Consider the following 13035-nt stretch of genomic DNA (forward strand, 5'->3'; position numbering starts at 1 on the left):
CCCTGGCTTCGAGGTAGAGCAGCCGGTTTGCTTGCAGAAGGCCCTCGGTTCAATCCCCAGCATCTCCAATTAAAAGGATCAGGGAGTAGCTGATGTGAAAGACGTCTGGCCAGAAATCCTAGAAAACCACTGCCAATCTGAGCAGACAGTAACGATCATTATGGAAAAATGGTCTGATTCAGTGTAGGTAGTAGATAGATTCATATATCTTAAGCATTGTTCTAGAAGCATGACAGGTCAAGAGGCCTTCCCCTGATGGTACCTCCTGGTACTGGTATTCAGAGCAGGGGTGGAAGTCTAGCAGGAGCTCCTTTGCATATTAGGCCACACACCCCTGATGTAGCCAATCCTCAAGGAGCTTACAAAAAAGCCTTGTAAGATTGGCTACATTAGGGGTGTGTGGCCTAATATGCAAAGGAGCTCCTGCTAGAATTCCACCCCTGATTCAGAGACGCTGTGTCCAAATCGTAGCTCACTACTGACCCTTGGGTCTCTGTAACCCCATTTCAAATCCATCTGGCTTACAGGCCATTAATAGATTTCCTGGTAGCGAAGTCCAAAGTTTATGCAGAAGCAGAACTATGGCCTGGCCTCATGCGGAGTATTCTGCATAGTTCTGGTTGACTCTCTCTTACATATCTCTAACTGATAGATCCAAGTGGGCAGCCGTGTTGGTCTGAAGCAGTAGAACAAAGTAGGAGTCAAGTTGTACCTTTAAGGCCAACAGAGTTTTATTCAGAACGTAAGTTTTCGTGTGCTCCAAGCACACTTCATCAGATGAGGAACTGGGTACAGCGAGCAGAGCTACATATAGCTGGTAGGCAGTGGTTTAGAATGCAAAATGGTACAAATTTAAGACCCAATGACAGAATAGTAAAATTAACAAATTGAGCAAACCTTTGATCTGGGTAGCATGAGCATGCCAAAGCAATAAAACAGTAATATGTCAAAATGTGAGAATGCTTGTCAATCACTATTATATAAGCCTGGGTCAAAAAGAGGGTATTACTTTCTCAGAAGTGTTTCCCATCTAACTAATTTACCTTTTAGCATGTAACGTACATATAGTTCGCCATTAGAAGAAAAATACATTAAAATATAGTGGAAGATGCGTTTATTTTGCAGAGATGGATGGAACAAGTACAGAAGAGGGCAACCAGACTGATTAAGGGGGTGGAGCACCTTCCCTATGACAGAGTCTGGGATATTTCAGTCTACAGGGGAAAAAAACACACACGAAATAAGAGGTTTATAAAATTATGTATCAAGCAAATTAAGTGGACCGTCAACCCCCCAGAACTCAGGGGTACCCAATGAAGTAGTTAACAACACAGGCATCCTTTTAAATCTGGCGGCACCTTTTCTGATTTGGCATTATTCTATGAATGCCTCGGCTTTCAGTAGTTTCCTGGCATGCTGGAGGGATTTAATTCTCTTACTTCCTTCTGTTAATTTCCTTCTGATTAATCCCCCTCGTTTCAGCCAAGTTCCTTCTTTTGAAACTAAAAGTGACCGGAACTTCGGGGACGACTTTCCATTGACACGAACGCCAAACTCAATTGTGTTGCACTCGCTATGCCCAATCAGTGCAACGATATCTACCCCTTATATCGGGTCTTGGGCCCCCATCAGCGTCACGTTCAGAGCTGCTACATCTCTAGTCGGCTGTGTGACGCACGGTTTCCATACACAGTCATTTGTGATGTGTAGAGACCCTGATTCTCCATTTACCCTGTTGATGCAAAGGTCACTGAAGTCATATGGTATTACGACATCTCCTGCTTTAGCCACCTCCCTTATTTCCATCCCAAGATCTCCCTTGCGGTTCCAATAAGGGGGAGGGGGGACCACCCATACTAGAAGATGATGATATTGGATTTATATCCCGCCCTCCACTCTGAATCTCAGAGCGGCTCACAATCTCCTTTATCTTCCTCCCCTACAACAGACACCCTGTGAGGTGGGTGGGGCTGAGAGAGCTCTCCCAGAAGCTGCCCTTTCAAGGACAGCTCTGAGAGAGCTATAGCTGATCCTTGCAAGCTCAGTACTTCCACCCATAGCAATTCAGGGTGGCAGTGGTTATTCCCCTTCAGTTTTCTAGCCTTGTTTTAACACTGTCCTCTTTGATATACAGAAAGCTTCCCCCTCAACATGCCCCTGCTTGGCCCGTCTACCCAATCTGCATCCAGGGATAACAGTGGGCCATTGATTTCCCCAATCCCACCAGGTTTCTGAAAGGTCAACTATCTCTGGTGGCGGGAAGTGCCTTTCAGTCGCAGCCAATACGACCCTGTAGGGTTCTCAAAGCAAGAAATGAACAGAGGTATATTGCCATGGCCTGCCTCTGCACAGTGACCCTGCACTTCCTCGGTGGTCTCTCATCCAAATACCAACCAGGGTCAATCCTGCTTAGCTTCCGAGATCCACAAAGAGGAGGCTAGTCTGGGCCTTCTAGGTTTAGGGCTCATTTTGTAGCAGGAGCTCCTTTGTATATTAGACCACACCCTCCTGATGTAGCCAATCCTCTAAGAGTTTGCAGGGATCTTCTTACAGGGCCTACCGTAAGCTCCTGGAGGACTGGCTACATCAAGAGGGTGTGGCCTAATATGCAAACGAGTTCCTACTCCAAAATAAGCCCTGCTTATAGCTACATTAGGGCGAAATGGCCAGCACTCCAGTTCATTTACTGTCACTCAAGAGGCTTCCAGAATTAGCACAGGAGCACGGGTGCCTCATTTCCCTCTCTAAGGGCCTTCCGACGCCCTTGGCCTTTAGGGTTCCTCACATGGTCCTCCTTCACTACCCTTGTCTGAGGCACAAATTCTATCCCACTCCCACCAGTATCTCCCAGTTTCATCACACCATGCTTTTGGGATGGGTCATCCCAATCAGAGTTTCCAACAGCTTTCCCCCCTAGGAGCAAGTTTAGAAGCTGGGAGGAAGGGTTTAAATTGCACAAGAACCAGACACCTTTCTAAAAACCTAACTTTTGTTGGTAGGCTAAAGGCAACACCAGGGCTTTTTTTTTGCAGCAGGAACTCTTTTGCATCTTAGGCCACACACCCCTGATATAGCCAATCCTCCAAGAGCTTACAAGGCTCTTAGTGCAGGGTCTACTGTAAGCTCCAAAAGAATTGGCGACGTGACAGGGGTTTGGCCTAATAGGCAAAAGAGTTCTTGCTACAGAAGAAGCCCCGGAACCAAATGTTAAACATGCCACATTCAGATCCTTTTGAAACCTAGCTGGGAGTCTCCCTCGACCCCACTCCGAAACAGCGCAGCACCTGTTGTGAAGATTCTCATAATTAAGAGAATGCGAATTGCCACTTCTGGAAGCAACTTGGTCTCCTTGGGGGTCCCTATTCGGGAGGGACGGCAGCAGATCGATGTTTCAAACAAATATCAGCTAGGAAAATGTAACCTTTTGATATATAAAATTTTCCCATTTGGTTGAGACAGCCACAAAACAGCCATCTCCCATTTAGTCAGCAGAGGGAGCTCTAGTTCCTGTCATAGGTATGTGTAGCATATAACTTGAGCACTATACAGGAAGGGGGAGAACTTTGTTGGAAGAGATGGGCGGGAGGGGGGGCAAGGCAGAGATGAAGGCAGCCCCTCTGCCCTACAGGGCAGGGCAAGGCCCTTCTGACTAACTGGACAAGCAAGCCGCTTGGCACCACTCCCTCCTTCCTCTGCACTTCCTCCTAGGCACATGATAGCTGCAGAAGCACTGGAGCCCAACACGTACTTCAGGCACGGCTGAAACACCACCCCAGAGCCAGCTGCATTACACTAGTAGGGGAAGACGGACAAATGCCTCCATCAGAAGCTCTTTCCCCCTTCCTCCTGTGATCCAGACGCAACATTGGGAATTCACAGCCTGCAGGAAGGAAGCCTAGCCCGCCTGCCATTTCAAGTCACAGCGAAATCAAGGGAGTCTTAAAGATAATAACGTTTATTGTGATAGCACAGGAAGGGCGAGGTGGCCCTTCGTCACAGGCACAAAAGACAAGCGTCTGAGTGGGCCGATGGGCACACGTATTGGGAAATGCCGTTGACAAGGGGTGGGTGGGGGGCTGTGAAATGCCAGCAGCCTGGCAGGCCTGTACCCTTTCTATGCAAGGCCCCAATTGACAAGAACACGGTAGGCCCACTTGTAGGAATGGGCAAGAACAAAACCTTTGCTCGGCTGCAGCAGGCGAGCAAGCTTTGGGCTACATCCAGGCTTCCACTCATTCCGTCCCCAAGAAGGCCTCGTGCTGCATAACGGTGACTGGCAACCAAGCTTATTGGACAATGCTGATGCCCAGGAAGGGCAGAGGCCTTCGCCCCATGGCTCAACTCTTCTGGCAACATCTATGAGATACCCGCAGGTTGTCGGCCAGGAAAAGGGAGCTACTGTATGTGCCCTCAACAGAAGGCACAAAAAAGGGAGCAGCTTAGCAGACAAACCCCCTGACACCCGCATAACCCTTTCTCCGTGTCAGCATGCCTTTTCCAACGCCCAGACTTTCCACCCCACCCCTCAGCCAAAGACATTCTTAAAGGGAAGAGGGCGACATTCAGATCTGGGCTCAGTAGCCAAACTCATTTTTTAGCCACAGGAGACCCCAGACTCAGTGCCAGGCATCTCCCTTGGCAAAGCCCTGTGCACAACAGGTGGGCAAGACACCCACTCCTCACGAGTAACGCCCAACTCCACCCAGGGCAGCTTCAAACTCTGGTACTCCTGGGTTGCGGGGGAACCGAAGAGGAGGATTCCGTTCCTTCGCTGCCCGAAGGAACATTCACACCCTCCAGGGCAAAGAGATCACGTATCTCACCTTGGTAGACCCCAAGAGGCAATGCGGGGACAAGGCGGCTCCAATGAGAAACCTCCAGCCGGCCCGCCCAACGGCCTGGGTTCTTCCTGCCAAGCTCCAGCCCAATGCCACATAGGCCAGGCCAGCTCTGCTCTAGCAGAGTGCCGTGAAAAGCTCTTTGGCCTTCCCTCGAGCTTGCATCGCGGAACAGAGCTGATCCCCCAGACTTTGCAGTCCCAGTCCACTGCGCTTGGGCGGCACTCTCTCTGCAACCACCAGGGAAGGCCCAGGACCCTACCCCACCCCCAGAACAAGGGAAGCCTAACCCCTTACCCCTCCCAGGGGGCAAGGCCCGCCCTAGATAGTCTGGCACCCTAGGCAAGGCTAACTTCTGGCGTGCACCCCGCCCCCCAACACTGATAACGTCACCGAGTCACATGGGGGGCACCCAATTTGGCACTCCGAGAAGGCCGGCGCCCTAGGCAACTGTCTAGGGCAGGGACAGCCCTGCAGGGGGTTTAAAAAAGGCATTGAGGAGGGTGCCTGGAGTCTCCAGCCCTCCTTGGATTCAGAGGGTCGCCAAAGGGCTCTCAAACAACCGCAGCTTTCCCCCAGGTCTCTGGTTATCACCAATAGGGCTCCTCGCAAAGAGGGCTTAATCCACCAGGCTTTTAGGGGGGCGTCACTAGAGACACAGGCAGAGAAGAGGCATAGCTATTAGAAGCCCCCCCCCCCTCCAACTCAGATGAGGGACCCCTGGCTGCACACACGCCCCCCCCCCCAGAGTAGGTCAGGGCCTTCAAAGTCTCGCCCTCCCCTCCCCCCGGGAAGAGACGAAGCTGCCACCGCCCCTTCCCTTCCCCCAAGCCGCCCGACTCACCTGTCTGGCCGGCCTAATCCGCTCCGTCGAGGGCGAGGCGCCGCGAGTGGCCACGGGCAACAGTTCTTCAACTGGCAGCTTTAGCAGCTCGAAGGGACATAAAGCATGCCACTGAAGAACTGCTGCTGGGCGGCCCAGAGCCGGCCGAAGAAGAAGAGTCCCGTCGGAGGGGAGCTTCGCCCGCCCCCCAGCCCTCCTGGCCCCGGCCCAAGGCGGCGGCAGCAGCAGCCCCCGCCGGCCTCCTCGCCCCCTGGGCTGCGACATCGCCTGGCTCCGCGCTCCAGGGTCCGCGAGGAGGGGCGCTCCCTGCCGGCCCCGGCAGCCGAAGGTGGCCACTCAGGCCCGGCCAAATGCCGCGCATTCCAAGCGCGCCTGGGCCAGCTGCTCCGCATTCCAGGCGTCTGCCGGCCCCGCCGCGTCTGAACTGGGCTCTCCAAGGGCGGACTCCGCCCCCAGCCCGGGGCTCGGAGGCATGAATCAGCAGCTCCCAGAGGCCAAGGCGAGGCGGAGGGGCCCGGCTCTGCGCCTTGGCTCCGGCCGCGGGGAGGCTCCGTCCTTGAGCCGCGGCGGGGCTCTCCGGAAGGGCGGCCAAGAAACTTCGCGTCCCCCCAGTCCAGGCTGCCAAAGGCGGCAGGGAGAAAGAGAGAGCGAGAGAAAGCGCTGCCGCCGGCCACACGCCCACCCCGCAAGGGCAATTCAGCCGTCCCCCTCGTGGCAGGAGCCGTCGGGGGAGAGGGGAGCCTGTAGGCGGCCGCCCCGGCTCTGCTTCCAGAGAGGGAGGGCAGGCGAGCGGCGGCAGCGGCCAAGTTTCCACCCACTTGGAGCCCCAGAAGCGGCCTCCGGTTGCATAACCAGCGCCGGCCGTCTGCTCCTTGCTTGCCCCGGGTCTGCCAGGAGGCCGGGAGCTCCGGTGGGTTGGGGGGCGGGCCGCCCTCTCTCGCCGCCGCCGGTGGGGGAAGCAGTCAGGGCTTGGCTTCCCCTCTTGGGCTTCTTCCTCCTCCGGCACTCACCGGCTCTCGCAGTCTCTGATCAGCTGGCTGCCTCCGCCGCTGCCCAGGCGCGCCTCCCTCCGATTGGCAAGGCGGCTCAGCCAACCAGGCGTCCGCGAGGGCTGGCTCGGTCTCCGCCTCCTCCCCATTGAGATAAAACCGCGCGACGCCCAGCTCGGGAGGCCATTGACAGAAAGGGAGTGGCCTTTAAAAAAAAAAGAAAAAAGACAAGCAGATGCGTTCGCGAAGCGTGCTGGGAATTGTAGTCCAAGGGGTTCCTCCAGTTCCCCCCCTCCCATCATGCTCCGCGGACTGTGAGTTGGCATTTTCGAGGTAGGTAAACCTAAGGGCAGGCAGGTTTTTTTTATAGCAGGAACTCCTTTGCATATTAGGCCACACACCCCTGATGTAGTCTATCCTCCAAGAGCTTGCAGGGCTGTTAGTACAGGGCCTACTGTAAGTTCCAGGAGGATTGGCTACATCAGGGGGTGTAGCCTAAAATGCAAAGGAGCTCCTGCTACAAAAAAAAAAGCCCTGATTGGGCAGGTGATGGGGGTCTTGAATAACTCGTTTCCCGCATGGTTTAGGGAATTATTTATTTACGCAAGTCGAAAAGAGGATTCTGTAAAAATGCCCCGCTGGAAAGTGTGGGCAGTCTCTTTCCTCTCCCTTCCCCTCTCCCCTCCTCCCGCGCACTGCCGGCTGAAGAACAAGTGACGCAATAAAGATTCCGAGAACTTTGTGGCAAACTGCTGCAGCCAATCAGAAGTGGCTGGGTCGTCAAGGGCGCACCAATCAGAGTAAGCCGAGGGGGCGCGGCCAGGAGAACTCGGCTGAACCCAGTGACTTGGCAATCCTTGCCGGGCGCGCGATGACTGTGCAAATTCTTTAAAGGGCCAGGCGGCTCCGCGCAGCTCCTGCGGCGACCGACTCCTCGCACAGAGGCAGCACTGTTCGGTGCCAGGCGACGCTAGTCTCCGAACATGTGCGGCTTTTCGAACCCTGGCTCTCGCACAGGAACGCGTGAAGCTTGACGGATGGAGGTGCTCTGAGCATATGCAGAGTGCCTTTCCTACTCCCTAAGCTTCCGGCTCGTCATGCCGGCAGAGACTGCATTGCACAGAAGAGCCCCCGCGCTGCATTCCGCCGCTGGGTCTGCCCTTCGCCCTACTAAGCAATAAGGATGCAAAGCAGCGACAGGGCACTCGAGGGACCAATCCGCTCTTTCCACATCTCGGCCACGTGACTCCCACCCGGTGGAGGAGCCGCAGTCGGGAGGGGGTGGGGTGCGGTGGGAGGATGGCGATTCAGACGTAAGTTTTTCCCCCCGGGAGGAGCGGTGGGGCTGGCTGTTAAAGGAGCCGTGCTGCGAGGGGAAAGGAGTGGGGGGGGGGCGTCTGGTTTATGCCGTGCAGCCCTGTGGTTACGTTCAGAAGCCGGAGAGAGAACGTTTCAGGCTCCAAGATCATGCAGTGGCGACTTTTCGTCCAGACAACTTCAAAGGGAAATTCCAGCGTGAAGCCGCAGAAGCAGAACTCATCAAGAAATGGTCCTGCATTTCCCAAACCCTGGGATTCCTCGCCCATGACAGCTGTTGACTAGCTTGGCAAAACACACAAAAAAGATTGTGTTAGAATGTAGTACTCCTATTATCAACGGCCTCTGCTCTGGTTTATATTTGGATTTCACACAGTAGTCTCACATTTATACTTCCTGCACTTTTCTGGCCATTACAACTTTAGAAATACAAATGAACAGTAAATTGTAATATAGACTTAGTTTGCCCATTTATATCCCATCTTTAACAAAACAGTTTTCATAGTGGTCCTCTTCACCTGAGAACCAGTTTGGTGTAGTGGTTAAGTGTGCGGACTCTTATCTGGGAGAACCGGGTTTGATTCCCCACTCCTCCACTTGCACCTGCTGGAATGGCCTTGGGTCAGCCATAGGTCTGGCAGAGGTTGTCCTTGAAAGGGCAGCTGCTGTGAGAGCCCTCTCAGCCCCGCCCACCTCCTAGGGTGTCTGTTGTGGGGGAGGAAGGTAAAGGAGATTGTGAGCCGCTCTGAGACTCTTCGGAGTGGAGGGTGGGATATAAATCCAATATCTTCTTCACCTGTTTATTTATTTTATTTAAAACATTTTTATACAATGTGTTTACCCAATTGGGCCCACAACGCAGCAAATGTAAAAACATATAAAACAATTTTTTAAAAAATCAATTTAAAATAGAAGAGATTGGGTTTATACCTCATTCTTCATTGGGAGTCTCCAAGCAGCTTGTGTTCTTCGCTTCCTCTCCCCATAACAGACAACCTGTGAGGTAGGTGGAACTGAGAGAGCTCTTGAGGTCACTCCAGCAGCTGCATGTGGAGGAGTGGGGAATCAAACCCAATTCTCCCAGATTAGAGTCCACACTCCTAACCATTACACTAAACTGTCTTTCAAGTATAATACATAAACATACAACACTAGAAGAGGAGCCAAAAACCATTATTGGGAGTATGTCAGATGAAACAAGTTTTCACCTGCTGGTGAAAGACACTGACAGAAGGAAACAGACAAATCTCCCTGGGGAGAAAGTATCACAGTTTGGGTGCCATGACAGAGAAGGCCCTATCTCAAGCCGTCCACCTGTCTAATCTCAGATGGCTTGGACAACTGAAGCAGGGCCTCTAAGGATGACTGGACTAAATGGATCATCCTTACAACCCTGTGAGGAAGGTCAGGCTGAAAGCATGTGACTGGCCCAGGGTCACCCAGCAAGTTTCCAGGGCATAGTGGGGATTTAGATCTGGGTTATTATATAATGTCTACCATTGGAGGACTCACCTCAACAATATGATAAAAATTAATGCATCCTAGGCATGCATCTTGTTCCTAGGCTCAGGAGTGGATTAATAAAACTGCAACTTTAATTTTGCAAGATGCAGCTCGTGATTTCAAGAAAATGCTTCCAAGGATCAGGAACACCCCCCCCCCCCCGTTCAAACATGTCTGGATTCCCTCCCTCAGAACAAAGGTTTGGAAGAACAAGCTAAGTTCTCTTCTTCCTTTGATCCATCAAACCCTGGAATGTCTCCTGGTGCTAGTAGTAGTTTGCCAGGCTCTCAAGCCAAGGGCTGCCTTTTCCAGTCCTGTCATTTGGGATTATTGAGCTGGAGGCTCCAGGAATAGAACTTGATTTTTTTTTTTTACATGTGAAGCTCAAATGCATGCCCTTCCCTGCAAGCATGAGAGCTGTTAACAAAGGGCACTCCTTGGTCTCCTCCATCCCAGCCTGGAATCACTCCAGGTAGGGCTGCTAACATCCAGGTGATTCTTAGACTGACGATACCCTCACTTGTGAGTAGGGCTTAAATTCAGCAGGAGCTCATAGGAGCACAGCTCCTGAACCTCCAGCCAGGGTCTGCATGCAGTGGGGAGTTCTCTCTCCACTGCACAGATTCCCGGGGCATAATCAAATGAGATATGCTACTGAGTTCCTGCACCTTTTTTTCCTACAAAACGACCCTTGCTTGTGAGCATGATATGTATTCCTTTAAAGAGGCTGGTGTTTCTTAAAAAGGGTTTTTCTGGTCTAAATGTTGATCTTGGTTGTTAATTCTGTTTGGTTATGAAACTGTTTGGAGTTGACACTCTCAAACGCTCGCTGTTGTGTAACTAGATCCAAGCGGGCAAGCCGTGTTGGTCTGAAGCAGTTGAACAAAGCAGGAGTCAAGTGGCACCTTTAAGACCAACCAAGTTTTATTTAGAACGTAAGCTTTCGTGTGCTCCTAAGCACACTTCATCAGACGAGGAATTCAGCACAGTGAGCAAAGCCATACATAGCTGAGCAGAGCCATACATAGCTGGTAGGCAGTGGCTCAGAATGCAACTTGGTACAGATTTAAGAACCAATGACAGTAAAATAAAATTATCTGGTAGGCAGTGGTTTAGAATGTAAAATGGTACAAGGAACAGGTAGGTAATAACATATTGTACAGATTCTACTTATACGTCAGAATTATTTCAGTTTTAAGTTTTATGCACCATGTTTATTGTAGATTTCCAATATTAAATTTAAGACATCTGTTGCTGTAAGACCTGTGGAAGAATTTGTGAAATGGGATATTACCGGTCCTCGTAGTCTTTCAAGCTTCAGTTTGTCTCGGCGTTCTTTGAAGTCTTTCATCAAGCCTCATCTCATTTCAGCATGTTCTTATATATGGCCCTGAAACATTGTTCCTTTAAGCTTATTTGGAACATTTTTCTCTTCTGCGTACACTACAAATTTGTGCTCGGATTAGTAAAACAAATGTTTTGTGGTGGTGTCATTTTGTGTGTAAATAATATACCACTTAGATTGGAGGTTTCAGTATTCTTTTATTTTGATCATAATTATTATTAATTATATATTAATTAATATATAACTAAATGTTATATAATTAATAATGATTAAAACTAAGGCTTTTGGGGGGGAAGCCCAGCAGAACTCATTTGCATATTAGGCCACACCCCCTGATGCCACCATTGTTTTACCCAGGGCTTTTTGCAGGAAAAAGCCCAGCAGGAACTCATTTGCATAATAGGCCACACCCCTGGTGCAAAGCCATCCATAACTGCATTCCTGCTCCAAAAAAGCCCTGATCAATACATTAATTATTATTAACCTCCAGGTAATGGGTGACAGATTAGTTCGCCTGGAGAAAATGGCTGCTTTGGAAGGTGGGCTCTATGGCACTGTACCCCACTGAAGTCCCTTCCCTCCTTAGGCCCCACACCCCAAATCTCCAGGTATTTCCCAACCCCGAGCTGGCAACCCTTTCTCCAGAAATCTGGTGCTGGAGAGCCTCTTGCTGTAGCCTTGAATGCATCCAATGAAATGAACTCTCTGACTTGCCAAAGCTTTGGCTGGAAGCAGCCCAGTTTGCTTCTTAAGGTGGCACTGAACTTCTTGTCTTGCCTTGCAGCCAGACTCCCCGGGCAATGGGTGGTGAAACCTTTGGGATTTGCTGCTTCCTTGGTTTGCCAGCCTCCATTTGGGACCTGGAGATCTCCCAAAATTACCTCCATAGGACAGAGGTCAGTTCCCCTGGAGCAAACGGCTGCTTTGCAGGGCAGACTCTAGAGCAGGGGCGGCCAAATTTGCTTAACATTAGAGCCACATAGAATAAACATCAGATGTTTGAGAGCCACAAGACATGAATGTCAGATGTTTGAGTGCGGGAAGGAAGGTAGGTAGATGGGGAGGGGAGAGGTGGAAAGAAAACAACTTTGATTACATTCTCCAATCATCTAGCTGGCTTGGAGAAGTGATTAAAAGAGAGAAACACCTTCTCCAAGCTGGCCAACGGGGCAGTGGGGGCTTTGAGAGGCACACAATATGTGTGAAAGAGCCACATGTGGCTCCCAAGCAATACTCCCTCTAAGCCTGGGGTGTCAAACTAATTTGTTACAAGGGCCGGATCTGACATAAATGAAATCTTGTCGGGCTGAGCCATGCCATGTCAGGCCAAGCCATGTGTGTACCTATTTAAGATGAGGTAGCAGAGATATAAACTTTATAAAGGACACAGACAAACACAAATAAATATTTTTTAAACTTAAAACATTAGCACTAGGTCTTAAAGGTGCTTTCTTGGTATTTCTCCCAGGACAAAGGACAAGGAAGCTCGGGCTCTTTCCTTCCTTCCCCAAGGGACCAGGAGGGGGAGGAGCCTCAGCCAATAGAAGGAAGAGAGGCTTGGCTCAGTAGCTCTGCTGTGTGATTGAGACAGCCTGGCAAAGCAAGCTCTCTCCCCAAGAGAGGAGCCTCAGCCAATGGAGAAAACAGGGGTTTCAGTCTGTAGTTGCTGTGAAATTGAGCAAGCCTTGCAAAGCAAGCTGTGATGCAGAAGGGAGCAAGAGAGAGGGAGAAGGAAGCAGATGACAGCCAGCTGCTGAAGGGCCTGATAGGAGTCCTCTGGGAGCCTGATTTGGCCCCCAGGCTGCATGTTTGACACCCCTGCTCTAAGCGGTGGAGTCTTGGGAGCAAAAATTCTATTTTGTGAGCTACTGTCATTAAAGTTGTGGGCTATTGCATAAATTAGTTTGCTCTGGGACCATTTTTCCTGAGCTAAGACAAAAATGTGTGAGCCGGAGGCTAAAAAACTGTGAGCTGGCTCACACTCAGAGGCAACACGGCTCCCAAGCCACAGTTTGACCACGTCCACTCTAGGGCGTGATACCCTGCTGAGCTCTCTCTGTTCCCTAAATCCTACCCTCCCGACGCTCCACTCCCCAAATCTCCAGAAATGTCCCAATTCAGAGTCAGCGATCTTACCACACACACACCCCAGAGCAAAGGGAAGCCTTTGCAGAACTCCCCTGCCCTTTCGGCTCGTCC

This window comes from Heteronotia binoei, chromosome 18 (assembly GCF_032191835.1).
Source record: "Heteronotia binoei isolate CCM8104 ecotype False Entrance Well chromosome 18, APGP_CSIRO_Hbin_v1, whole genome shotgun sequence".
In the NCBI taxonomy this organism is placed as follows: Eukaryota; Metazoa; Chordata; class Lepidosauria; order Squamata; family Gekkonidae; genus Heteronotia; species Heteronotia binoei.